Here is a 24,717-nt window from a genome sequence, read left to right as displayed (position 1 = left end):
TAATGTAGTTGCTATCCACTGGGATAGGTTCTGGGCCAACCAGACACCTGTCTTCTTGTGGGGAGTGGTATCTGAGCTGGGGAAGACATTCAAGTAATCCAGTGTAATCTCTACCTATATGGTCACTGACAGCACTGGGTTCTTGATCTCACAGCTGAGGAGGGCCTAATTGTCCATCTGCAGGTTGAGTGTCCAGGTGAGCAGGGCATGCACTTCCATGGTGCCCTCACTGCCTGGGGAGTGGCTGTGGAACAGGAAGTAGATGGGCTTGGCACTGTGGACCCAGCATGGGAACTCTTGGCTCACTGCCGTCTCTTGGATGTTCTCTCGGTGGTTACCTGGAGGAGGATGTTGGGACCTGGGGTCAGATTGTGGCCGGGGTGCTCCACGTAGGGACACCCACCCTGGTTCTCAGTGTTCAGCAGGGACAGCGACCTCTGCATCTTGCTGTCATCCAGGTGATGGTGCAGGAGGCTGCAGAATGACCTGCTGTCCTGGAGTGGGCCAGAGCTTGCAGCCAGCAGCTCTGACAAGGGAACTACATTGATGAGTTCTCCTTCTGGTTTGAAATAAACCTGTCTTTACTAGCAGGTGAGCCTCTTTTAGCCCCAGTTTCCTTCCAAAGTCTGATCTTTAATAACTGAGTCTTTACTAACTGATTGCCTCCTTCCTTCTGGTCCCTCCTCCTTATTCACTTTGCTAGCTCCTTGTGTCCTAATCCTCCAAATTTTTCAGTATCTCAGTTCTGCCTTTGGACTTCCTTTTTTTCTCAACATGCATTCTCTAGGTAATCTCACCAGTCTCATGACTTTAAATAGCATCTATGCCCTAATGATTCCAAATGTACATTCCAGCCTGGACCTCTTCCTCGAACTGTCTCCATTTGGATATCCAATATATATTTCAAGTTTGACATGTTCGATAATGAGTTTCTGACTTTTCCCTCCAAACTTACTGTCCCAATAGGCTTCCCCATTTCACTAAACATCAACTCCATCCTAGTTAGGTAGGTTAAATTCCTGAGTTGTGTTTGGCTCTTGTCTTTATCTCATACCCCTTACATCTGACGCATCAGCAAATCCAGTGTACTTTATCTCTGAACTCTACCCAGAATCCAACCAATCTTTTCTTCTCCTCTCAGCCTCTATCATTTTGGTTTAAGCCACCATCCTCTCTTTCCTAGTTATTACAAAAGCTTCCTAATTGTTCTTCCTTCTTCCTGCCCTGTACTATACTCAACACAACAGTTTTTAAAATTTAAGTCCGATCATGTCACTCCTCAGCTCAAAATTCCTTTCCCAGCTTCCTATCTCATTTCAAATAAAAGCCAGTGTCCTTACAATGGCCTGCAAGGCTGTGTACAACCTGCCCCCATCTATCTCTCTGACCTTATTCCAGCCACAGTGGCCTACCTGCTATTCCCTGAACACATTATTCCCATCACAGAGCCTTGCAGGAATTATTCCCCAAATATCCTTATGGCTCTCGCCATCATCTTTTATTTTTTCCCCATCTTCTCTTTTAGATCTTTGCTCAAATGCTACTTTCCTAGTGAAGATTTCCCAATTTTTGAATGCTTTGTTCAGTATCCTAATTGAAACAGTTCCTGGTTCAAAGTACATATTCAAAGAATGTTCGTTGAATGCACATATAGAAAAATGACTTCCCAAGCTTGAAATCAGACCTGAAGATAAATGCACAGAGCCATGATATTTCCTAAGTAATAAATGCTCCACTTAATGTCTACCATGTATGAGTGTATGGAGATAATATTCTGGTGGTAAGCACTTCTTCCATGCCAACTTAATTCTCACAACAATTCTGTGGGTAGGTATCACTATCCAATTTTATAAATGAGAAAACTAAAGCTTGGAGAGCTTAACTAAATAGCCTAAAGTCCCAGAGCTAGTACGGATAGAGCTGGATTTCAAACTCAGATACATAAGGCTACAAAGTCCAAGTTCTTAACAATAACAGGCTGCCTCCTTTAAAAAAAATCATTCAATATGTTTTAATACATCAAAATCAATTTCTGATTTGGATGTAGATTAACTATATGTCACACTCCATGACTATATATGTCACACTGTATTAGGCATGTAGAAGGTAACCAATGAACAAAGAAACTACAAGACTCTTCAATGTTAGCATTCCTCAAAAAAAAAAAAAACCTTTTTTTCATATGTTGCTCATCTGTGTCCCAAATTTAGTGATACCCCAAATAAAATAGATCCTTTTTCATTACTTGTTGCCATAGATTATTGATTCCATAAATATTAACTTGAGATTTTTAGAGGGAGAAATTTATATTACCTTATTTTGCTGTTATCCTTTGTTTTATGTTCTTGTCAGGCATGACAGGCCATTTAAAACTTGGGCTGTGGTGAACTTAGCATTATGTTTTATATTCAAATAGACTATGATGAAGAATGGAAGAAACACAGTCATGATTTATATACATCAAAAACTTTTCATCGGCAACATAAATATCATTTATTTAGTCACTGGCCAACTGACTAATAGCAAGGGCCTATATAACAGAAATATTCATATTAAAATTATCCCAGTTAAAAAGCATATATATGTGTATATGTTTACTATTATGCTTTGCTTATTCATATTTCTTATCCAACTGATACACTCAAATGCTGCTTCTATTTTGGGCCTATTGGAGAACCATCTGAAACTTGCTTGTCTTTCAACTGTAAACAAAAGAATTAATACAATCTACTACATGAACTTCAGAAACCATAATTTATGCAATAAGGTACCTACCACAATCAATAAGAAACAAGTTTCCATCTTTAAATTTTTTTTAACGTTTTATTTATTTTTGAGACAGGGAGAGACAGAGCATGAACAGGGGAGGGTCAGAGAGAGGGAGACACAGAATCTGAAACAGGCTCCAGGCTCCGAGCTGTCAGCACAGAGCCCGATGCGGGGCTCGAACCCACGGACCGCGAGATCATGACCTGAGCCGAAATCGGCCGCTTCACGGACTGAGCCACCCAGGCGCCCCAAAAAGTTTCCATTTTTAATGTAATTGAGCTCTAAGCAGTCTTCATCAGACTGAATAAGCATGAGAAATGAGAATTAGGGGTGATTTTGATCAAAAAAATTTAGGTAGGATTAAAATTTAAGTGTGAATATTTCAGTCACTGAGTCCATCCTTAATTTCTAATCTTTTGTAGGGAGAACAACCACCCAGTATTGTAAATCTGTACTAAGAACATTCAGTAAATAATGCATTGAAGGTCTAATGCTATGCCAGCTCAAGTACATAGAAAAACACTTTAAGTGATTGCACATAACTGAAGTATACACCATGTTCTTCTCTGTTTCTCTTCTTTGCAACCCATGAATAATTTCTGGTCCTAATGATCACAAATCCCCTTCTCATCAGAGTATATAAAGAACTAGACTTAGATTTACAGTTAATCACATGATGAAGTATTTAAATAAACTAAAGTTAGAAATGCTGCAGTAGGCATCTATTACAAATACATTTCTTTTAGGAAAGAGAAAAAGATGAAAGACATTTAGAAAAAAACAGTTTAATTTCAGGGAACAAGTATAACACAAGAAGCAAACAATAATAAAAGGAAAGTCATGGAAATCCATAAAGTAAAAGTGAAACTCTTTTAGTTTCTCTCAGTCAGATGATGAGAATATTGTCTTCTTTTTTATTTTTTATACACAGTTGAATATATACATTCCATGAAAAAGTTAGAAAAATGAGTTAGAGTTATAATGACATAGATATATGCCTAATACTTATGATTAAGTATGAAAATAAAGCTGAAGAGAAATACGTACTCATGAGCTCTTTTATGGAAAAGCACTTTTAACCAAACCGATATATCACTATGTGTATGTAAATGCATGGGCAAATGTTTAGAACAGTGAAAATGGCTTCCTGCAAGAGAGAACTGTGATAGGTGTGGGAAAAAGGAATTTTGATGTTTATTCTATTTATTCATAGTTATTTCTGTGTTGTTGAAATTTGCAGTAAGAACACATTTATATATTACTTACCAATTTACATAATGAGTACAAATATGTAAGTGTTTAAGACATACGCACAACCTCTTCTTTAATGGATACCTCTGTAGACTAGAAAACATCAAGGCTAGATTCCACTCCAGTCTTAGAGCTGCTTAGAATCCAGTCCCAGCTTGACCCTGGCTGAATGTGTGACCTTAGACAAGTTGTCAAATCTGAATTGATTCACTTCAATCTCGTCATCAGTGCACTAAGCAGATTGAATTCAGTGATACCAATAAACTCCTTCCTGCCTATGTTTATAAATTTATAATGAAAAGGAAGATGCAACATCAGTGAACTATTCCAGCTTCTATTCTTTTGGTAAGTTTTTTTTCTCTATAATCAAAGCATATGATCACATACATAGTTCAAAATATTCCAATTTTTATACACACTCAAGCCAAGAACTTATACAAACATGTACATCCTTCAGGAGGAGCTCAAAAACAGTCATCTTTTACACTTGTCTACATCCTTGACTGCAATATTTAATAAAATCAACCAAATGTGAGGAAGTAATGATTAATGTTTACCTTAATCACCCCTATTCTATTTCAACCACAACTGGTACTTCAATTAAATTCTGTTATGAAATACATAGAGTTAACACAGAGCCCAGAAGTTAAAGGACCCAGGCTACAACAAAAATGCCCTCACTTCAGAGCAACTGTCTATAAACCTATGACATTCCCATAAGCCCCCTAATGTTTGATAATTCATTAGAATGACTCACAGAACTCAGGATTACTTATGATTACAGTTTTGTTATAAAAGATACAACTCTTCATGGAATCAGGACACTTCACCCTCGTAGTACATCAATGTGTACACCAGCAAGGAAGCATAACTAAACTTTGATGTCCAAAGTTTTTATTAGGGTTTCAGTACATAAGCATGATTGATTAAATCATTGGCCATATGGTTTAACTCAATCTCCAGCCCTCTGTCCCTTTGTGGAGGTCAGTCTGGCTCTAAGTCCCAACCCTGGGACAGAGCCCTTCCTGAAGCTATCTAGGGGCCTAAGCTTGAGTCCTCTCATTAGCATAAACTCTGATGTGATCTAAGGGGCTCATGAATAACAAAAATACTTCTATCATTTGGGAAGTTTCAAGGGTTTTAGAACTCCATGCCAGGAACCTGGGACAAAGACCAGACAAATTATTATACAGCAAACTCCAAACCTATTGGAGACAGTACTTAAATTTGACAGATCCAGAGTTTTTATGTTATCAATCTAGAACTTCTACCAACAGAGTATCCTTGATTATTCCACTGATTAGTTGACTTCCAACAAATAGTTTACACTTCAAATTTGAAGTTGGTTTATCTCTCTACAGTCCTGACAGGCAGGACAGCATCTTGGTTAAGTACTGTAAGCTCTAGAACTAGATTTCTTGGGTTCAAATTCAGGGTTTCACTACATCTCAGTTTGTAGACAATTACTTTACCTGCTTCTCCATCAAAAAAATGGGATATAAAAATTACACCCATCTCCTATGTTGATTGTAAGGATTAAATGTGCTAATAAATGCAGTGTTCAGTACCTGGCACTCAATAAATGTTCACTTTCATTGCATTCCAACTCAGAAATATGATAATTATATAACTGGCCTCTTGCCATCTAAAATAACTCTAGGGGCACCTGGGTGGCACAGTGGGTTGAGCATCTGACTCTTGATCTCAGCTCAGGTCATGATCTCACAGTATGTACGTTCAAGCCCTGCATTGGGCTCTGCGCTGATTGCACGGAGCCTGCTTGGGATTCTGTCTCTCCTTCTCTCTGCCCCTCCACAACTTGTGCACTCTCTCTCTCTCTCTCTCTCGCTCTCTCTCCCTCTCTCTCAAAATAAATAAATAAACTTAAAAAAAATTTTTTTAACTCTAACTATGTAGCTTAGCTGGTATGACATCCTTATACATTCCCTTAATTGCTCTGATACTGACACCTCATTGCAAGTGATCTTCAAGCATTCTAATGTAGTGGTTCAAAACTGTTTTTTTCTGAACTGTTATTCAAAGTATGAAGAAGGAATCTCTGCCAATACATCCCAGAGAGGCTCTATTTCAGAACCATAGAGCTCAAATATTTGACAAACTTTGAGAACATACACAGACCTGCAGGCATCTAGCAAGGTGGAAAGAGCTATTTTCTGTTTTCTGCAATGGAAAGTCCACTTTATCCTCCCCCAGCTTTCAAGCAAAGAATGGAGTCTACCATCTGCCAAACTCATCCTCCGTTATTAAGCAATACCACTCTGTGTTTGTCTTTCACTCATCTTTTTTCTTCCTGTAGGAAACTAGCTCACAGCACTTGATATGACAGATCATAAGATTTTATTAAAACCATTTAGAATACCTAACATCCTGCCATCTCTTTGCCTCTGATCTTTTCTTATTATTTCACCCATAGGGTAGAATCCCACAAGTTACATCTAGATGGGAGAAAATTAAATCAAAAAATTTCTCTATTTCTATAGATCAATATTTTAAAGATAAAAAATAATGCTTTGGTTTCTTTAGAAATCTAACATTCAAATGTTAAGAACCATTTAAGCTTAATGCTAAAAGGGCACAGATCTTAATTCACATACATATGGATGGGTATATATCTGTGTATCAGCACATCTGCAGTTATGTGTTCCATTCCAAATGCCTCAAAGTGATAACAGAGCAGAGAGTAATGAGAATGGATGAGGAAGTAGTTGGGGGGGAGAAAATGACAAAATAACTTTAACATAAATAAAATAATAGAAAAGAAATCAGAAAAAATCTGACATTTAAGAATGGAATATTATGCTAGAGAATGCTGTCTATGTCATATATCTTCATTTTAGACATCATCATTAAAGGTGAACTTATTGATTCATGTAGCTATAACTCTGAAATTTTGGCTGCATGAGAGTAGAGTAGAATTCCTAGCTAACTGATATGCATGAAGTACCCAGAGGGTTGACTAATATCCACCTACAAGGACTTTTGTGTCATGCTACAGGACTCTGACCCTGCTCCTATCTCATTCAACATTTTGTAATTTTTTATCTAAATGAATGCACCTTAAGATATCTTCATCAGATTTTCACATCATGCCAAATAAAGTGTTGGCATGATGATTGATGGGCCCAATATTCAAAATTATCTTGAGGGTTTGAAACAACAATATCAAAGGAAAAAAGATAAGAATAAACATAAAATCCTGCGTGTAAATTTGGGGATTTTTTTTAATTGCACAAATACAGCATAAGGAGATCCATTTAACTACATGGTCTTAAGAAAATTACCTGTTCATCTGTTTAAGGATAAAATCAGTATGAGCCAAAAGTATAAACCAGAGAGGACAGTGAAAATTTGAGTTTCATTATTGAAAGAAGCGGTCCAGATCAAGAATTTTAGAATATTGTGTGCTCATGAAGTTATAGTTTGGGTTCCATTTTAGATAACTATCACTTGGTCATTAAGAGGAATACTGACCACCAAGAGTATTTGGATTTACATTTCAAAAATTTGGCTAAGGTTCTTTATCATTTACTTTGCCAGTTTTTCCCCAGTGCTGCTTAGAAACCAACAGCAGCAGTCTTTCTCCTCCAACTCCTATTTATTCTGAAAAACAGAAAGAAAGAAATAGGGAGAGAAAGGGCATTGGTGCTTTTTCTTGTTCTTAACTTACTTAACAATTTTATAGGTTAGAGATGTCCACAGAAATTGGAGATGAAAACCATCTTTGAAACAGTTCCATCCTGGAATGGCTTTTCAGAGGATTTCACCTCCTACATTGGATGGAGTGAACAACCTGTCCTGTTTTTCCCTCACTCAGTGTAGAAGGAATCTACATTCTTCATTTGTCTGGGTAGTCTGGGCCTCCTGCCTAAATGGACGGTTTTTATTTGGCATCACAGGGTTTTTTTGTTTTGGACATACAGTGTCAGTCCTCATTATGTGTGTAATATTTTTATTTGATAAGTATTGACGTCATCCTCCTTGTAGATATGAATTTGTACTATACAGATATTACGTATGTTCTTAATACAAATGACTTTCTACTTTATAATTTTACTCACACAAAAATTCATACTCATAAACTATATTAGCACAGCATTCTCAAAGAGGAAGTAAAATAATTTTAAAAGGTATTGGGCTAATTAAAAAGAATAGGAGGCTACAAGTTAAAATTTCCCTCAAAATATTTCTTCAAAATAGAGATTACAAAAGAGGAAAATGTGAATGGAGAAGAATCAGGAACACAAAACTCCTGAACTTCTTAGAAGATTCTTAAGAAAGAGGAAATATGGCATTACTTTGATTATATCAACTAATGAGCAGGAATGAAAATGACAGAGCTTTCTATTCAATGTCAGAATTTTCAACAATGAAAAGAACTTCAGCCAAAATAGCAAGTTCCGTGTCAATGGAAGAGTTCAAGTAAGGGTTGGGTAATCTTTCAATGACATTGTAAGAAGAAATAAAATTCATGGGGTTCAAGACTGACTAGAGGATCTCTAAGAAATTTCCAACATTTAAGAATCTATGGTCTATAATTATGATAAAGCAAAATGAAAACTTTTAAAATGTGAAAATTATAAAAGAGAATATGTCAAGATTTTGCTGCAACAGCTTTACCCAAAACATGACTATTGTTTATGAATTAAATGATAGTATTATATGGCCAAGAGGCTACAGTACATAGTCTATAATATTAAAAACTAAGGTTGCATGGACCTTGAGAAAGGACAAATTTGTGAAACATCTGGGTTGTTTTTTTTTCATTCAAAAGACAGATATAAGAGAGATGATAAGACAACAAGAAATTTAAAAGTATGTTTAAGGAAAAAAAAAGGAAGAACAAACAACACATTACCTAAATGAAAGTATATGAATACAATCCTTCTTAAAAAACAACTGAATGATAATTCTAATCAAAGACAAGGTTAATTAAAACAAAGAACTCCCCAAAGGTGAAGCTATGGTAAAATGATTGGTGGGAAGCTTTGAAATTATTTAGGTAAATACAGACCAAAGGCTAAAATAAACATGGTATTGCGGCTACATGTTACCCTCCCTGTACCAAGATAGATGACTTCCTTACCACCAGAGACAGGGAATTAGGGCCAAGAGGCTGTATAAATAACCCTTGTTAAACTAACCCTTATCTTCTTAGTTACTTCTTCATAATTTACTACCCATGGCCCAAATGTCTTTGTCTTGTCAATTCTTTGCAAATATATTGTTTCTTTCTCTAAAAGGTATAAAAGCTTCCTTCTCTGGTCACTTCTTCTAGCCTTCATACTCTTGTGAAGGCTTCTATGTACATGTAAAAATCCAATAAAATGTGCATGCTTTTCTCCTGTTATCTTATGTCAGTTTAATTCTTAGGCCCAACCAGAGATGCAAAGACAGTAGAGGAGAATTTTTCCTCCCCTATATAATAAGTAATTTCATGTGAATATGAATCCATTGCTCTTCCCCTTAGTTTGTTGGGTATTAATATAAATAAATAATTGCTCAGTATTTTATGATTTTTTTTAATTATGAGTCTTCAATATGAAAGCTTAAAAGAATATGTCAACCTTGATTAACTGCAAAATAAATAACTCAGTCATGGAAAAAAAAAATCTACTTAGTTATCTCCCCCAAAAAAACATTGGGAATTTTTGGGCAGGACTTCCACTTGTAGAATTTTAAGGTATTAACATCACAAAATAATAACAAATGCTATTCACAGTGCATGGGGCTGTTGTTCATCGTTTAAATGGAAGTCCTTCTTGTAAGAAAAAAAAACAACTTTCATCTGTGATGTTCAAGGACCCTTTCAAAATGTAAGAATGTGTTTATATAAACAAAGGGAAGCAGAAAAGTGACGTGAATCCAGAAGACCTAACCCAAAACTGTGGCGCAGGTCTTGGTAAAGAGGAACCCATCCAATAAATCTGGGACTTAATAACTAGCCAGTTGTTAAGCCAGTCCCAGACACTGGGACTGAAGAGAGGAATGATTAACTATAACTGCAAATTTACGGTTCTGAGAGTAAAAAGAATGGCAGTGCTTAAATAAAATTAAATTAGGAGCCATAGTCTCAGTAGAAAACTTGATTGAAATCAGGCCAGACTCCCTACAGCCCCCTAGTCCACCCCCAGGTACTATGAACCTAGGACTAGATTTTCAAACTCACAGAAAATGCAAAAATATCAATTGGTTTAAAGGTGGGAAACACTCAAAGAAACCCAGGGAAAATAATTTCTTTCCATATTCTCTTCTAGAGAAATATCTACAATATAAGGAAAGAAAAAATACCTCTCCAGTGTAGCAAAATAGGTAGACTACGACCTTATAATGTGATTAAAGTCTACTGTGCTCATAAAAAAAGGTGACACTTAATTACACCATGCTTTTTCATCTTCCAAGCACTTTACAAGTACTATATTAACCAATTAACAATGGAAAACCTGATGTTTCTTGGAAAAGACTGCTGTCGCTACTTTTTTTTCACCTTTTAAATGAACTTTTTTAAACCTTGAAATACAACATGCACAAAATGGGTGATATTTAAACTTTTTAAACTAATGATTATGGCAAGCAGTTCATTTTCCTGGTACTTCAGAGTTAAATTACAATAAAGGATGTAGGTAAGCTCTCTAAAAAGAGAAACAACTCTACTGGCTCATAAAAGGCTATCTGGTAAGCACCAGTGAGCCCTGATAAGCGATGAAGTAGCAGTAATGCAAAGATGCTTATTTCTCCCTCCTCCAGAACCAGATGGCATAAGGGCACCCATTCCCACATGCACTGGGTGCTCTAATGTGGGTTTCAACTGAGATTGTCTTTTTCACCTCCATTCATTTTTAAGTTAGGCATTTGTCAAAAGAACACTGGGCTAATATAGTATGTTTCCCCCCCCCCCCATGTTTTTGATCCATAAAAAAGTTTTTTAAGGGCTCATCTAAGAATCTGACTCACACTACTCAGCCATTCACTCATTCAACTAAAGAGTATTAAGTACCTATTGTGAACCTCTAAGGAGGGTGTAGACTCGCGTGCACATCTCTCTAATCACTTTAAGAACTGGGTGACTGACGCTGTACCCTTCCAATCACCTCAAGAAATGAGCAATTATCATTTCATACTCTTCCTGTCTGCCCATAAAAATCTTGCCTGCCAAAGTCAGGCTAAAATTCCCAGTCTAGAAGACAGCATGAACTAGGGAAAAATCAACAGGCTTGAGTTTATATACAAGCTCTGCGTATACTGCTCTAGCAGTCAAAACTTAAGAAGGTTAGTGAACTCCTGTGGACCTCTGTTTCCTCACATAAAAGGAGAATGATAATACTTTCACAACTATATAAGCAAGAACCTGTATATAGAGTGCAATTGGCTTGGTTCTTTTGATTTTGAAAAATACTTTTCCATTTCTTATATTGCTAACGGGGTTCCTTCTACTGAAATGGTGGAGTTTTCTGAACAAATTATAAATAATAATTTCTTTGCAAGCTTACTGTAAACATTAAATAAAATAATGTAAGAAAAATGCCTAGCTGATGGTACAGTACAGTAAAACATATATGATTTGGAGTCAGATAGACCTGGCTAAAAATCCTGATTATAGCATTTAGTGAGTAGAAGCCTATATTACACCTTCCTGACATCTCATGGTATCTTTCACAATGCTAAGTATACAGTATACATTCACTAAAATTTTCCTGTCTGACATTGACTTATTAGCCAGTCAAGTAAAATACACAGGTGTGCACCTACACTTTATTTAACTCCTTCCAGCTGTATAGTAACAAGTAGATGCTAGCAGAGCCTTTGAGCTCTTCTTGGGGCTTAGCCCTAAAGTTAGTGGAGTCAAAAAAGAAATTGACACCTTCATCTCTGATATACACATATTCTCAGTTCAGCAGCTCCAGAATGAACTAGGGATAGTAGGATGACTGTTACTTATCCTGTGATCTGAGCTTTAAGAATAAAGCAATAGTGACTTCTAGATATCTAATAATCCTCAGTCTATGTGTTATTCCAACTCAGATATTTAAGGAATATTCTTTCTGACCTCTGCTTATGTGCTCTTCAATAATTTACTCCAGAGGTCATGGATTACAAAGGCATGGATTATAATTCTAGTAAATATTTTCTTAGAATTGTTCATTTATTTTTCCAATCTTCCCAGTCATCCTTTAATCAAAACAAGATCTGAGCCAATATACACAAATTCTAATTTGTTCTATCTAGACAAATTTTAAATCCCTCTTGCCTATTTCTAACTTTGTTATTTATATTTATAAGCTATAGCTATATTATTCTAGTGAAGAGCAGTTGCAAAATTATCAAGAATTCTCTTAAGAACACTATTCTCATGATAAGTACAAATTGTTAGCATCTATCACTATATGATGTAATCATATAAAAGCCTTTTCTAACTTCATCCCCATAAGGAACCTCTCTATTACATTGTAAAGATAAATGGCAAAATGTTTTGCATGACACTTAAGCCATTATAGAATTCTCCAGGGAATTCTACAGGGAATAGGAAGATACCACAAGTTTTCTGATAAGCAACTATAGCTAAAAATTGGCCTTACATTCTATATTTCTTTTTTTTTTCAGATTTGGTATTTTGTTAATATTTTACATATCCAAAAGATAACTAAAAAACTAAAAAGTTTTTAAAAATGGAAATGAATGCTTCATTATTTTTAACTCTGTATCAAGTTGATAATAGAACTACACAGAGAACACAATTACCTCGTTATTAACACTGTATTTTTACTACACATGCTCAGTGGAATGTATTCTTTTGTTTGTTCATTTTTGTTTTATTTTTGCTTTTATTTTTGTTTTATTTAAATCTAAGTTAGTTAACATATAGTGTAATAATTTCAGGAATAGAATTTGGTGGTACATTACTTACATATAACACCCATTGCTCATCCCAACAAGTGCCCTCTTTAATGCCTATCATCCATTTAGCCCATTCCCCTAACCAACACCCCTCCAGCAACCCTCAGTTTGTTCTCTGTATTTAAGAGTCTCTTACGGTGTCTCCCTCTGTTTTTATCTTATTTTTGCTTCCCTCTCCCTTTGCTCATCTGTTTCTTAAATTCCAAATATGAGTGAAATCATATGATATTTGTCTTTGACTTATTTTGCTTAGCATAATAGACTCTAGTTCCATCCACGTTGTTGCAAATGGCAAGATTTCATTCTTTTGAATTGCTGAGTAATACTCCATTGTATATATTAATACCACATCTTCTTTATCCATTCATCAGTCAATGGACATTTGGGCTCTTTCCATACTGTGGCTATTGTCTATAGTGCTGCTATAAACATTGGGGTGCATGTGCCCCTTCGAATCAGCATTCCTGTGTCCTTTGGATAAATACCTAGTAGTGCAATGGCTGGGTCATAGGGAGTTCTATTTTTAATTTTTTGAGGAACCTCCATGCTGTTTTCCAGAGTGGTTGCACCAGTTTGCATTCCCACCAGCAGTGCAAAAGCGTTCCTCTTTCTCTGCCTCCTCAGCAACATCAATTGTTGCCTGAGTTGTTAATTTTAGCCATTCTGACCAGCATGAGATGGTACCTCATTGTGGTTTTGATTTATATTTCCCTGATGATGAGTGATGTTGAGCATCTTTTCATATGTCTGTTAGCCATCTGGATGTCTTGTTTTGAAAAGTGTCTATTCATGTCTTTTGACTATTTCTTCACTGGATTATTTGTTTTTTGGGTGTTGAGTTTGATAAGTTGTTTACAGATTTTGGATACTAACCTTTTATCTGATATGTCATTTTCAAATATATTCTCCCATTCCATCAGTTGCCTCTTACTTTTGATTTTTTTCTTCTCTAGGATTGTGATGGCTTCCTGTTTTACATTTAGGTCTTTCATCCATTTTGAATTTATTTTTGTGTATGGTGTAAGCAAGCAGTCCAGTTTTGTTCTTCTGAATGTTGCTGTCCAGTTTTCCTAAAACCATTTGCTGAAGAGACTTTTTTTCCATTGGATATTCTTTCCCGTTTTGTCAAAGATTACTTAACCATACGTTTGTAGGTCCATTTCTGGGTTCTCTATTCGTTCCATTGATCTGAGTGTCTGTTTTTGTGCCAGTACCATACTGCCTTAATGATTACAGCTTTGTAATACAGCTTGAAGTCCGGAATTGTAATGCCTCCATCTTTGGTTTTGTCAAGATTGCTTTGGCTATCTGGGGTCTTCTGTGGTTCCATACAAATTTTACAATTGTTTGTTCTATATCTGTGAAGAATGCTGGTGTTATTTTGATAGGGATTGCACAGTCTTTCTTTTTTTAATTTTGATTCTTTATTTGAGTATAGTTGACACATAATGCTACATTGGTTTCAGATATACAACTTAGTGATTCCACATCTCTATACACTATGATCCACCACAAGTAACCTCACATTCTTAAATCAACTAATCTCTTTCACAATATTTATTTCCCCCAAAACAATTTACAACTGAGCACAATCAGATCACAAAGTCAACACAAACATGTATCAGGAGTAAATATGCCATTGTGTGTTTGAAGAGAAAGTAGTTAAGTAATCAGCTTGGGGATGGATGTGACATTTCGTTTCAGTTGAGAACAGCCTAAACCAGTTACATCTTTCTATCCTGAAATGCTGCTAACTCCCAATTATCCCTGATGACTGGATATGAGTAATTAGGATTCACAGATAAAACCCAAATTTATATTAGGCAATAGTTAATTCCCAACCGTTTACTGCTACTTGAAAGGAAGCATTACGTTTGGGGTAAATACAAATATTGAGTAATTTGTCCCTAAATCCTTCTTCTACTTTCTACCACTCCCAGATTAGCTGTTAAATCATAATCCATTATTTTCTGTATGATATTTTTATTCAATTGAATGCAACATAGTGCTATTATGTCTCTTTCACTCTTTACATTAATTAACTTAAAAATTCTTTATTAAAACAAAATATTCTAAATGTTCATACTTGAAAATATTCCATATTCTATGTATCTTTAACACCAAATCATATTTTTACTCATCTAAATTAGAGCGAAAATCATGAACACTCACAACATCTTTGTTCTTTGAGAAACTTTTTTTTCTTTTTACCAAAACCTGACAATTTTTGTATCTTCTCTGGAGCTCATGTTGATATTACTCATAACAACTATAGTAGCTAATATTTATTGGGTATGTAATGTGCTCCAGCCATTGCGCTCAGTGCTTTGTCTCTATTGCTTAGCACTCAGCAAGTACTGTTATTTGTACATTTTACATATGAGGCAACTGACAGCCAGCTTCAGCCAGAAGCCTCTGTTCTTAACTACTTCACCATATTTCTTCTTCATATTTGCTCATATTTTAGTCTATGTCTGTATAGCCTTACCTAATTTATGTCCAGGATATATTTAAAGAAATTATATTAGTAAAACATACACTAGCTTCTCAGATCAATGACAAAACAAACAACAAACATAACCAAAAAACACAGTGGCAGGACAGTCACCAGGGCCTAAGTGACTTTCTTTCACCCTTCTACTCTGGTGTATCAGTATTGCCTCTTCTCACTGTCCCAAGAGGCTGCACTTCTAAACATCACAGACGACAGACAACATCTAGGGAAGAAGAGGGGCAGCCCATACTGAGTATCAGTTTTATTTATGTGTTTGTTTGTTGTTTTCTTTTTCAGTTAAAGGAACCTTTCCTAGGAGGTCCCCAGAAGATTGACCTTAGGTTCTAGTGGCTAGAACTGGGTCATCTGCCTACATCCAAATCAACTCACATGGTAGATAAAACCACATTACTGATTTTTTCACTAGATAGATATAAAGATAATAAGTTCAAATTGTTAGCTTCTATCACAGCTATATGTATATGATATAATCATATAAAAGCCTTTTCTTTTTTTTTTTAATGCTTTTATTTATTTTTGAGAAACAGGGAGACAGAGAGACAGAGCGTGAGTGGGAGAGGGGCAGAGAGAGAGAGAGGCATACACAGAATCTGAAGCAGGCTCCACGCTCTGAGCTTCCAGCACAGAGCCCAGTGTGGGGCTCAAACCTGTGAACCTCATCATGACCTGAGCCAAAGTCAGAGGCTCAACCAACTGAGCCACCCAAGTGCCCTTATAAAAGCCTTTTCTAACCAAAGTGTCACGAAAGGCCTTCTCCAGAGGAGTTACTGTTGTCAATCACCATGAGAAGTCAATGTTATTTCCTTATTTTGAGATAAGAAGGTGTTAAGAATTACAGTGGAAGTTTAGGTCCTGCCCTGACAGGGAAGACTAGCTGGAAAATCAAAAAAAGAGACACTGTTCCATTTCTAACATATCTAGGAATTGCAGTGAATTTCACTACAATTTCAAGGACTATTGTCCTTATTTTTCATTAAGAACCTGCCTTTACCCATCCCTCCCAAAATTCCAAGAAGCTTTACACTGTACCCTGAGGCCTTCTTAAAACAAAAGGAAAGACAGCTGTGAAAGTATTGGGATGAATGCAAAAGTGATATGGGGCAGGAAGGAGGGGTGGAGAGCAGGGAGAAGCAGAGAGACGGAGAAGGTTTCTAGCAAGGAAAAGAGAAGGACAAAAAGTTTAGAGATTAAGAAGAAAAAAATGCCCTCCAGCCCCTGCCCTCTGCAATCCAGTCTCTGCAAACCAGGGGGCTTGTTTTAGAAACCACAACCATTACACTTTCCACCTGAAGCAAATAATATCAAAGACCCTTTTCATTTCTCCTCTTTTCCCTAAGCATCCTCTGAGCACACTTCCCACTTCAGATCTTGTCTTTGCAATTTGTCTAGGTTCAACATTCCTCTTCCAACCTCTGACAACCCAAAGAAATATTTTCTAATGAAATTCATATGTCAAATAGAAATTACAGCCAGGAGGCATGGCAGGCTGAAGCATCCAGGTATAAAAGCAACAACTGACAGTCACCCCCACTTCACACTGGATTAGCTTTTCATCCCTAGAGCAAATATACGTAAGCCGTGTAGTCCCTAAAACTATAGAATATACATATTTTTATATCTGTAGGAGGTTTCCATAAGCAGCTCTCTGATTTCATTCTCCTCAAGGAACTAGAGTGTAGAATAGAGGCTGAACAGTCTAGCTGCAAATTCATTTCTCCAGCCAGACAAAAAGGGAAAGCCGAATGCTGTAGTTGGGATTCCATGGTACTACTGAGCTGGCAGAGGGATTTTCTCTCATCCATTGCTGACAGGAGTTATAAAAGGAAGGGATCGTGCAGGGCAAAGATGCACATGGCAATTTGAGAATGAAGACTGGATGGTGGTAAACTAGAGAAGAACACATGAAATGTCCATGTTTAGGGCCAGGGAATCAGAGAGCAAGGAAGCACAGAACCTTATCCCATAACTGAATGGGACAAGCACCAAGGGCCAGACTGAGCCAGGTCTGACAGGAACTGGAGATAGCAGGATCTAGCTGGCTATCCTATACCCTCACAGGGCACTCACCTCCAAAAAAATGTTCCTTTCACTGTTTTCTTCCCATGGCTATACAATAAGTACTCCTTCACCTTCTTCCTCACTGTTTTCTTTTTTTTTTTTTCCAACATTTCTTTATTATTGAGAGAGAGAGAGAGTGCGAGCAGGGGAGTAGCAGAGAGAGAGGGAGACACAGAATCGGAAGCAGGCTCCAGGCTCAGAGCTGTCAGCACAGAGCCCGATGCAGGGCTCGAACTCACAGAGATCATGATCAAAGCCAAAGTGGGATGCTTAACTGACTGAGCCACCCAGACTCACTGTTTTCTTAATAAAAACCCCTCACTGTTTTCTTAATAATTCACTGAGATTTGTAAACAGAAACATCTGTACTTACACCCTCTCTGTTATCTCCTTCCTGGTTCTATTTATTGCTAAAGAAATTATTTCTCCTTCTTTCTCCACACCTAAATTTTGGTAAGTGGAAGAGGGTACACTCTTATGGCCAGAATAAAGGCGCCAACAGGGTTTTGCCTTTTTACCATTTATCATGTCGCTCCTCCACAGCAAGTACCAGAGTTGTGACATCAATAGAGCCTCAGCCTCTTTCAACCCTTTTTCTGTTACTTGAAAAATCATAGCCAGATTAATATAATGAAAAGCTACTCAAGAGCTCAAATTACCTGTCAACTTTCAAGTCAATAGTTGAATCTTAAGCATGGTAATTCACGTGGAACATCAAGTACTTCGTAATTTGCCAGCAGCTGCATGCTTGTATGTGTCTAAGAATTCCCAGAATAGTAACCCCAACATTCTCACCCCTTTCCATCCCTAAAGTCTCCCTACTAGAGCCCATTCTGGAGCAAGGAAGTCTTTGGAAAAGTCATGTTATTCCAGAAGCATAAGGAATTTTCCCTTTTGGAGACTTACGAGTTGAATTATGTCCTCCCAAAATTCATACGTTGAAGTCCTAACCCCCGTACCTTAAAATGTGACTGGATTTGAAAATGGGTACTTTATAGGCATAATGAAGTTAAAATGTGGTCATGAGGATGGCCCTAACCCAATATAACTGGTGTTCTTTTTAAAATGGGAAATGTGGACACAGAGATGTACAAAGAGGGAAAACAATGTGAAGTAGCATAAGGAGAAGACAACCACCTGCAAGCCAAGGAGAGAAACCTGGAATAGCTTTGCTCTCTCAGCCCTGAGAAGGAATCTGCAGACACCTCAATTTTGGACATCCAACCTCTAGACTGTGAAACAATACATTTCTGTTGTGTAAGCCACATAGCCTATGGTACATTGTTATTGCAGCCTTAACAAACCAACTTAGTTAGACACATCTGAAATTACATCTGGAATAGAGGATACGAATGTAGGGTTCCAGGGGCAACATTCCATCCCCAGTAGAAGATAAAGAAGTGAGAGCACATAGTGCCTGACATACAGTCAAAATATATGGGCTCTCCCACAGTTCCAGTTCTTAAAGGACACAAATTCCATTGGTATTGCTCTGTGAAGTGAGTTGCAGACTCATCTACCCAGACAAAGAATCCAGGACTGACTTCACAGGCTAGCACAGGCCATCCATTAAGCCTCTCTTACCAGGTGAAAACCACCCAACACATTCACACTATCAACTATAATGAAACATTATGTAATGAAGACACTGGGATGGGTGCTGTAAGATAAACAGAGTTAACAATATTTACCCTTTGCTTCAAAGAATATAGGTTCAGAGACATCATCAAAATAGATACCATCTAAAGGAAGGAATCTGTTGACTCCTCACAGACATTGAGCACATGGGCACACTTCACCAAAATATCTCTCTCAGCTCCTTATAGTCACCAAAGATTACTCAAAGAGCATTCCCTGCTTAATAGGAGTCTAGCACTTCCTGCAAGAAAGCAAGGTGTTAATCTGCATGCACTCATGTTTCACAAATAACAATCCCAGAGGGATAAAGGAGCCAAATGGCTCAGCATAAGGTCATAGCATATGTCTGTTTTGGAACTTCTAGTATAGTAGTTTCTCATTTCTGCATCCTAAGAAACATGTCTTCTTGGGGGAAACAAATGCATTACACTTATTTTCATACCTATTCAATAGTGAAGAGAAGGGTATAGTAACACTTCCACCAGCAGCCCCCCCACCCTTGTATATCCATCACCCACCCCCATGCCACTTACATGAGATTATCTCATTTCGTCCATAACCCACCCACTTCCCTACCCACTAGATTATTATAAAGCAAATCCCAAACTTATCATTTCATTCCCAAATACTTTAGTGAACATCTCTACAAAATAGGACAGTTAAATACCACACAAAATTAATAACAGCTCCTTAATCTCTCTAAACTTCCATAATTAGTTTATCATTTTTATAGCTTATCATTTTTATAGCTTGTTCTAAATAATTAGATTTGGGGGCACCTGTGTGGCTCAGTCAGTTAAGCAACTTTGGCTCAGGTCACGATCTCCCAGTCTGTGGGTTTGAGCCCCATCTCAGGCTGGGCTCTGTGCTAACAGCTCAGAGCCTGGAGCCTGCTTCGCATTCTGTGTCTCCCTGTCTGCCTCTCCCCTGCTCACACTCTGTATCTCTCTCTCTCTCTCTCAAAAATAAACATTTAAATTTTTTTAAATAAAAAATGAAATTAAATAAACCATTAGATTTGACTGATATCTCTTAAGTGTATTTTTATCTAGTTTTCTCTTCCCTCTTTTTTCTTGTACAATTTAGTTGTGGCAGAAACTGTGCCATTTGTTCTGCAGAATTTCCCACATTCTGGATTACCGGTACTGATAACTACTATGAACTAGTAATTAAATCTGGAGGCTTGGTCAAATTCAAGCTCAACATTTGGAGAGAATATATATGGTGCTAGAAACACAGTATCTAGCTATCTCTCTTTCTGTGACATCATGAACCAGTGAGCTCATGTGTTGTCAACCTGATCTATCCATTATAGAATTTCTGTTCTAGTTTTGTTTTTTCCAAATAAGAGTCTGGAGCAAGAACTTGAATGCAAGAGGCTTATTTGGGAGCTGATCTGAGGAAGCAGCAGTGAAGGTACAGGGCCAGAGACACAGGAAAGGAAGAAAAAGAAATGAAAGTGTGTATTAGCAACTCCACTAAGTCCTCCTGAGAAGCATGCAGAAGACCTTCAAGAATGGCTACCTAGAAAATAGGAGGCAGGAGCATTTGTCCTTCAGTTCCTCTTTGTTGAGGGTTGTTCCTGGGGACATTACCTCTTCCACACTCAGGTCTGACTATGAATGCTGGAGCCAGGACAACTCAAAGAGGTAAGAAGGAAGGCAGAGGAGCATAGAACAACAAGACTCCACATGCATTGAGGGGTGCTGGCAGTGGGAGAGGAGGAATGTGAATGCAACAGATCTGTCTGCCATAGATGAGGCCAAAATCAGAGGTGGTCCAAGAGGATGCTGCATGAGTTCCAGGGATACCTTATCTCTTATGCTGATGATTTTAGCAGCCAATAATGATCATTGCCTATGTCCTTTGTATAATTAAATTAGAGGTATAAAATGCAAATAATTCCATTGTTCCTTTTTCATTTGTTAGCTGATATTCCTTAAGAAAGTGTTTTCCCACAAGAACGATTTGGTTATCCTGAAATAGTGTCTGTTCAGATTATGGAGTTTGTTCAAGAGTTTGATTCTTCCCTTTCTTCACCTGTTTTCAGAATAACAATATGATGACCAATAAATCATTATCCTTAATAATAATGTGATGACCTATGAATCATTATCCTTATGTACTAATGGGTTTTAAACATATTTTATATGTTTCAATCCATTGTAGTAATTATTCTTTTTGACATTCAAATCACACCATCACTGTTGGTTAGTGCGAGCCCCTCCCATGAGCTTGTGAGTTCTTTTGACATGACCCCAGTTGTCTTTGCTAGCCTCCTTGCTTTTTGACACAGCAAAGATATTTCAAAGTCATTTTTCACATATTCTCCAAAAGACCCGAAATTAGCTATTCACCCAAGGAATATCAATTCCTTTTAGGAGACATGACAATTATAGACCATAATCTAGGCATCAAGAGTACTCTTAGCTACTGGGTTGATCACTGTTGCTAGCCTTTTTGATGGACAGATATGATACATCATAAGCCCACATTAAAATTTCCAACTCAAGGGGTGCCTGGGTGACTCAGTCAGTTGAGCATCCTACTTTGGCTCAGGTCATGATCTCATGGTTTGTGAGTTTTAGCCCCACATGGGGCTCTGTGCTGACAGCTCAGAGCCTGGAGCCTGCTTCAGATTCTCTGTCTCCCTCTCTCTGCCCCTTCCCCGCTCCCACTCTCTCTCTCAAAAATAAATCAACATTAAAAATTTTTTTAAATAAATAAATAAAATTTCCAACTCAAATTTAGAAGTTTAGGAAGTTTATATAATTATTTAATTTTGTTTCTGTATTTGTATCTCTTGTCCTTTATGCTGAAAAAGAAGGTTGTTTATGACATTAAAATTAATCATTTAAGCCAACTGTTTGTATAATATATTTTCATAATAAGAATACCATTATTCTAACCAAAGACATGAATCTTTTAAAAAGTTTTAAAAAGTTTAAAATTTCTTATTTGACTTTAAGATATGTCCCATCAAGGATATACACTGTCAAACTGATGTGCGATAAATTCACCCAAAATATTTGTTGCAATGTGGGTAAGCCACCAACTTTGTACACAAGTTCATTTGTTTTATTTTCCTCTCAACTTTTTAGAAGAGCTTTTTTAAATTTTTCTTTTTTTTAATATGAAATTTATTGTCAAATTAGTTTCCAAACTACACCCAGTGCTCATCCCAACAGGTGCCCTCCTCAATACCCATCACCCATTTTCCCCTCCATCCCACCCCCCATCAACCCTTAGTTTATTCTCAGTTTTTAAGAGTCTCTTATGGTTTGGCTCCATCCCTCTCTAACTTTTTTTTTTCCTTCCCCTCCCCCATGGTCTTCTGTTTAGTTTCTCAGGATCCACATAAGAGTGAAAACAGAGTGTTATGCTAAGTGAAATAAGTCATACAGAGAAAGACAGATAGCATAGAATTGCTTTTTAATGTTGATTTAATTTTGTTTTATAATTACAAAAAAAATTACATAATTACAAAAAAAATTACATAATTCCAAAATCAAAACTAAGGTACATTCAGAAAATTCAAGTGTCCACATCTTTTCTATCCATAGGAACCACTTTTTTTTTTAAATGTTTGTTTATTTTTGAGAGAGACAGAGACAAAGCACGGGCTCGGGGGGAGAGGGGGCATGAAGGGGCAGACAGAGAGGGAGACACACAATCCAAAGCAGACTCCAGGCTATCAGCACAGAGTGGGGATCAAACTCAGGAACCATGAGACCATGACCTGAGCCAAAGTCAGACGCTTAAAGGGCTGAGCCACTCAGGAGCCCCTGCATGGGAATCACTGTTTAAAAAATCAGTTTTTAGGGAGTACATAGCTAGCTTATTAGAACAGCATACAACTCTTGATCTCAGGGTTGTGAGTTTCAGCCCCATGTTGGATGTAGAAATGACTTAAATAAATAAAACTTTAAAAAACAAAAAATAGGGGCACCTAGGTGGCTCAGTTCGCTGAGTCCAACTCTTGATTTTGGCTCAGGTCATGATCTCACATTTTGTGGGTTCAAGCCCCACATCAGGCTCGGCACTGACAGCACAGAACCTGCTTGGGATTCTCTGTCTCCCTCTCTCTCTACCCCTCCCCTGTTCACACTCTCTTTCTCTCAAAATAAGGGGGAAAAAAACATTAAAACAAAATGAAAGGAAAAAATAATAATAAAATTTAAAAATAAAAAAAATGAAAATCAGTTTTGAGCTTTTCCCTTTCGTTTTTTTTTTCTTAAATGTTTATTTATTTTTGAGAGAGACAGAGCGCGAGTGGGAGAGGGGCAGTGAGAGAGAGGGAGACAGAATCCGAAGCAGGCTCCACCCTCTGAGCTCTCAGCACATTGCCTGATGCAGGGCTCGAACTCACGAACCATGAGATCTGAGCTGAAGTCAGACGCTTAACTGAGCCACTAAGGCGCCCCTCATTTTTTTAAATATAAGCAAATATATCTCATATTATTTATAGTTGTGATAGGTGATTTAATGTGTCAACTTGATTGGGCCACAGTGTCCAGATATTTAATCAAACATTATTCTGGATGTCTCTATGACAGTGTTTTGGATGAAATTTACATTTTAATTGGTAGACTTTGATCAAAACAGATTGCCTTCCATAATGTCAGTGGGCATCATACAATCAGATGAAGGCCTGAATAGAGCAAAAGATTGACCTCCCTCAAGCAAGAAGGAGTCTGCCAGCAAAGTGAGACTCACACTACAACATTAATTCTTCATAGGTCTCCAGCCTGCTAGCTCACCTTTAATATTTTGGAATAGCCAATCTTCATAAGTGTATAAGCCAATTCCTTAAAATAAAATAAAGATATATATATATATATATATATATATATATATATCTTTGTATACACACACATATCCTATCAATTCTAAATTTCTGGAAAACCCTAATACCTTAGTAATTATTATTATGCATTGTACATTATGTATTAAACGTTTCATACTATACTTTGTATATAATATGTGAATATTATATATATTATATTCCTATCCCTCCCTAATTTCTTAAATAAAAGATAGCATACTGTACATGCTCTTCTGTATCTTGCTATATCCTAGAGATCCTTCTATACCAATGTATAGAGCTCATTCCCATTTCTGACTACATCTACATAGCAGTGCCTTATGTAACTGCACCAGTATTTATTTACCAGTTCCCCTATTGATGATCAATTGTATTTTTCCCAGTCTTTTCCATTAGAGATGGTACTGCAATAAATTACCTTGCATATCAGTCATTTTGTGGTTTTCGCCAGTGAATCTTAATAGATACCTAAAAGTAGGATTATGGGTCAAAACACACATGTATATGTAATTTTGCTACATAGAATGATACACATCCCATAGGAGTTCTACAACTTTGCCTTCTATAAGCAATAAATTAAAATGCCTATTTCTATCCAGGCTCCCCAACAGAATATGATGAGTATCAAACAATGATATTTACAGAGGCAGTTAAAATTGATAGGTAAGAAAAAGTATCAGCCTAATTTTGATTTGTCTCTCTCAATGTGAACAAGGTTATATGTCTATTTATATGTTGTAGGACATAT

The 24,717-nt window shown here is 37.0% G+C and overlaps 1 pseudogene; it reads left to right on the top strand.

Moving 5' to 3' along the window:
- The first annotated feature begins 287 nt into the window (after positions 1–287).
- The window catches only part of LOC125148647 (U1 small nuclear ribonucleoprotein C-like), a 41,114-nt pseudogene continuing 16,684 nt past the window's right edge, over positions 288–24,717 (top strand).

The sequence above is a fragment of the Prionailurus viverrinus genome, chromosome D3, assembly GCF_022837055.1.
Source record: "Prionailurus viverrinus isolate Anna chromosome D3, UM_Priviv_1.0, whole genome shotgun sequence".
NCBI lineage: Eukaryota > Metazoa > Chordata > Mammalia > Carnivora > Felidae > Prionailurus > Prionailurus viverrinus.
The sequence above is the reverse complement of the archived record's forward strand: the minus strand, read 5'-3'. Positions and strand labels throughout refer to the sequence as shown.